Genomic DNA, 5228 nt, shown 5'->3' on the forward strand with positions numbered 1-5228 from the left:
AAATACAATAAATGTGGTATAACCACGGGTATGTGTATGAGTCAGGAATTGATTATCATGTTCGTACGTCCTTACCTAATGTCAGGAGCTTTGGATTGCAAACCCATACCTATAATCGGGGATCTATTACCACTATTACATCTCGCAAGATTTGAACTCGAGACTTTTAAATTTCTACACACTGGACTATGAACTCTTTGATTATTGGCTTTTTATAGGCTTTTTTCACTTGGGGAAGGAAGAGTGAATGCTTTATGGATGAGTATGTCATGCTGAGCAATATTGATATTTCTAGAACACCAAAGCATTGTATTAAAGTTATTTTATATCAATTTCATTTTGTATGAATTCCGATAACTGGTTAAAGATTGATGCTAATTTTGTTATCCTTTTATTTTCCTGCAATTGGATTATTGTGTGTTGTGTGTTATTAGAAAGTAACCAAAGCCAAAGATTAGTGAGTCAAATGAATGTTGTTTCACATGTGTACCGAGTAAACAATAGTCATTTGAATTGTAAACAAAAGTTATAAATTCGATGGATGACAAGTAGAGAATGATGAGGATGCCAGTGTGAATGTTTGAGTTTTTTTTTTTTACCTCTTTATTTGTGCAGTAATGATATTTTTATGAAATAGGTTTCTTTTAATAGCATTTCTGAATGATGAGGATGTCAACTTGTTATCCACTTCAACATCTATGTCATTCTTCTCGTTCCTATTTTTTTTTTTTTAGTTTTAAAAAAGACCTTAGTTTATCTTTATCATCTAAATCCTAAACATAAATGATAACCTAGAAATCCTTTCCTTCCTAAATCCTAAACCTTAAACCCTAAACTTCTAGGGTCTAAGGCATAGGATTTAAGGTTTAGTGTTTAGTATTTAAGTAGGTTTGAGGTTCACTTAGGATTTAAGGTTTAGTTTTTAGTATTTTAGATTAGGGAGTGTTTCCAAAAAAATAATCCAATCAACTATTTTTAACCAGAAAATTCTTAATTCATTTCAAAATATTTCTAATAAAATAAGGGTGTGAAAAATGAGTAATGCTATATAGCACTACTCAATTACACTACTGGATCACACGACCCATGTGGCAAAGGGTAATCTCTCTCCTAGTCAGCATAGGTTTTAAAAAAAATAAATAAATCCTTGAAGAAGAAGAAAAAGAAGAGCATCATCATCATCCATGGCTTCATCAAGTTGTAGGTCACAACATCAGGAACAAAACCTTTGAAGATCATTCGCCGGAACATGTGATTAGCCTCCCAAATTCTCCTCCCGATCGCCTTCCGGCACCCGGTCTCCATGCTTCTCCAGCAGTAGTACCCAATGAGGAACCGCCATAGAATCCAGAGGTTGTTGGATTTGGCAAGGATTCGGCACATCGCGCGGCAAGTGCTCTCGTTGTGGATGAATCCACAGTGGGATTCAACCCAGGAGTAGAAAGCTAGGGCTTGAGAGACGCCGAGATGGATCCTGGAAGGGTCGCGGTGGACAGCGAGGGTGTGGAGGCGGAGAGGTCGGTGGCGAGTTGTGGGTTGGCGGCCGATGGAGCGGGTGGAAAGGAAGAAGAAGGAGGGGATGGTGGCGAGGATGGAGAGGATGGAGTTGGTTGTCCAGCCAGGGAAGCGTGGGGAGAGGGAAAGGGAAGTGGAGAAGGGGCGGAGTTGAAACATGGCGGCCATGACCTGGAGAACTTGATGAAGCCATGGATGATGATGATTTTTTTTAAAAAAAAAAAAACCTATGCTGGAGTTGAAGCATGGTGGCCATGACCTAGAGAACTTGATGAAGCCATGGATGATGATGATGCTCTTCTTTTTCTTCTTCTTCAAGGATTTGTTTTTTTAAAAAAAAAAAAACCTATGCTGACTAGGAGAGAGATTACCCTTTGCCACATGGGTCGTGTGATCTAGTAGTGTAATTGAGTAGTGCTATATAGCATTGTCTTCAAGAGGTGGCAAATAGTTCAACTATTTCTCAAGGGGGCAAGTAAAAAAACCTCATATTATTAGTGACATTACGAGAAGATGCAAGCTTGATTACATCACTTGCTTGATCAAAAAAAGATATATATAGTACCTTAGTGGGAATATGTCTTTTTTAACTTTATTATTAAAAAAAAAATACCTTTGTTTGATAAAAGTTAGAACCTAGAAGTTGATTGGCTAATTTATGTAAAATAAGGTCAATTTGTTCAACATGCTTCTCGATCCCTTATTCCTTTTCTTCTTTCACATAATTATCTCCAAGTTCACAGAATTCTTCACATTTTCTTCACCAAAATTAAAATTTTTTTGAAGTCTCAATGTTCAACATATTTTTTTTTAGGCCCCTCACATAGGTTTGTAGGGACCACTATTCTCAACCGGTCTTTAATTGGGTTGACCGACCAAAAATAATGGCTCACGCATCAAAATTTAATTATTTATATTTCAAGAGATTGTAGGTTCAAGCCCCTGATGTTAATTACCCCATACTCTGTCATAGGAATCTCCAATTAAAGAACAAGTGTGAATGAGAGAAACACATACATAAAATGACATTAATTTTATTAAGTTAAAAAAAATTTCATGAGTACAAAGACTTGGTTGTAGGTGCCAGGACTAGGAACTCTATTTTCCCTAAATTTTATTCCCTAATTATCGCATGAACAAAGTTTATTTGGCATTATAAGTGTCACGCCCCAGCCCCAAAGCTGGGCCTGCTGACAGACCGACCGCATCCAACAAGGGTGGGCCCCACTGGGTGCAAGGCTTCAAATCTCGAATCTAGTCAAAAATATCACCAACAGACAAGTAGAAAACAATAAAATACTGAAATACAAACTAATAATAATACATGGGGAGAATTCAGGTAGAGGCTTTAGCAACCCTAGAGAAATACATCGGCACTCTTAACAGCCAGAATTCAAGAACACAAATGGAATACAGATCTCTCACAAGGAAAAGATACTACAAGAATAAGACCTTAGAATAACCCCCCGGTCCTAAGCTTAATCTTCTCCTGCAAAAGAAATTCACAGAGTACATGAGCCACAAAGGCCCAGTAGGATGGCAAAATAACATAAAATACAAGGTCCCTACATAAATAATAATATAACAGATAGAAATACATAATATAATCAGAATACATAAATAATCAGAACACAGAAAAAACCAAAATACAAAAAATAATCAGAATACAGAAAATACGTGAAACCAGAAGTGTACATCTCCATGACTAATAAACATGATCAACAGCTTGAGGCTGGATCTTCGACTGTGAAGTTGGAACAGACAGAATGTCAACAGCCAAAGATGGATCTTCTACTACAGTCGGAACGGACACACATGTCTGGTAGCGCTACTACAAAAAACGTATGCACATGGCTAGGACTTACTCCTCCTAGCTGGGCAAGTTGCCATAAGTGGAGATGTTCTAAAAACCTATAGGAATACAGAATATAGATAGTAAAATACAGAATAATCCATTTTACAATATAAATAAATAAATCACAAATAACAGAATAATAATAGAATGCCAACAGAAAAAATACCAGAATTTCACAAATAAATAACTTTCTAATTATTTAAATAATTAACCATACATCGTAAATACAAAGTTATACGGGTGCGAGAGCCTACCTGCTTCCGAACTACGAAGTTAGGTTCACCAAATCACGCAAATTAAAGTTCGCTGTCGGGATCTAGTCACCAAAAGAAACTACACTTAGATTTAACAAACTTGAGCTGGATCTAAACCCTCAATGGTTTAGCAAATATACAACTTACAAGACTTATCTAACAACTTTAGTAGGCATTCAAACAAACACAAGATGTACACCAAATAAAAGCTCATAATTTCACTCATGAAAATACTTCTTAACAATGTCAGAAAAACATAACTATACCAACTATCAATAACCGCCAAAAATAAGCTTTAAGAAATACTACAACTCACTTTGACATTAACACAAACACTTGATGTGCAAGTGTAAAACTCCAACAATTTCAAAGAGAGGTAGCATTAAAACAAGGCCTTTAAATACAAGCAATTAACAAGGATTTAATTCAGAATTTCAAGGATTACAAAAAGGAAATTTCAGAGAAGACATACACTTAGATACAATGATATTTAAACCAATGCAAAAGTTCTCTCAATCAATTCATGACACCAAACAAACAATACAATAAAAGACTCCAAATAAGCATGAAGCATGGTGTTTCTCCATTAAATACTCAACAACATCGATTCATCATGCCAAGCCCAAGAACTAAAGGCAGAATAACAAGGAATTAAACTTGGAGGAAAACTTGAAGATGTAGATCTGGACTCACCTAAAAAGCAGAAATTCGCAGGCTTCTTCAGCAACCAAAAACTTAGAACAAGGCTTCTTAATCCAGTCTCAAGGGAAAGTTAAGCGATTTTGAAGAAGAAGAAGAAGAAGAAGAAGAAGAAGAAGAAGAAGAAGAAGAAGAAGAAGAAGAAGAAGAAGAATACTTCGAAGATGAAGGCTAGCTTTCAGACAAAGTCTTCAATAAGTATCCAATAATCCTCAATTATTGCAGCTCAAGACTTCAATAATTTTTCGATCGAATCCAAAGCTCATGGATGGTAAAGACAAAAGGGTGGGGCTCAGTTTCTTCAATCTTTACAAAATTTTCTCCAGTCAAATGGTCAAAGCATGGATGCAAATATTACAATAGGCAAGGATGATAATATTTTAGTTTCTCTCGATTCTTCACTAAGAAGCATGCTTGGATGTCTTCCTTGATTTTGGTGGCTGTCGTTTTCATCGATTCTTCTCTGTTGAGTTTATATCCTGACATATTGTGTGAATCTCTCAAGTTATAGTCACTCTTGCATTTTTAAGTTGTATACTTAATTATCTTTGATTTAAAGACTTAAGCATTTCATGTTTGTGAAGTCTTTAGGTATATTGTGGAACTTTTTAGATCTTTAACTTCTTCATATCTTAAAACTGTAGAGTTACATTTGTCGTTCATATGAGATGTTTAGGTCCCAACTCTCCCATTCTTTTGAGCCTTGACCTTCATATCATCAGATTGTGATGCTTACATGATTGAGGCACTAACTTGACTACTTTGACTTACTTGCTTTTGGAATGGATCTCATGTTGTATCATGAACTTGATCTCCTTTAATTGAGCCTTCAAATGTCTTGTCCAATTCACCCTTGTGAGTGTTAAGAGGTATTAGACCTCACAGTAGGTCTCAAGGAATTCTTC

At 35.9% G+C, this 5228-nt stretch overlaps 1 long non-coding RNA gene across 1 annotated transcript; it reads right to left on the bottom strand.

Moving 5' to 3' along the window:
• Positions 1 to 3097: 3097 nt before the first annotated feature.
• Positions 3098 to 4468, bottom strand: LOC120270864. The gene is made up of 3 exons (XR_005539697.1): positions 4318 to 4468; positions 3625 to 3686; positions 3098 to 3426 (listed from the first exon to the last, which is right to left on the bottom strand). It is a non-coding gene; the product is annotated as an uncharacterized LOC120270864 (long non-coding RNA).
• Positions 4469 to 5228: the final 760 nt, after the last annotated feature.

This window comes from Dioscorea cayenensis, chromosome 10 (assembly GCF_009730915.1).
Source record: "Dioscorea cayenensis subsp. rotundata cultivar TDr96_F1 chromosome 10, TDr96_F1_v2_PseudoChromosome.rev07_lg8_w22 25.fasta, whole genome shotgun sequence".
Lineage (NCBI taxonomy): Eukaryota > Viridiplantae > Streptophyta > Magnoliopsida > Dioscoreales > Dioscoreaceae > Dioscorea > Dioscorea cayenensis.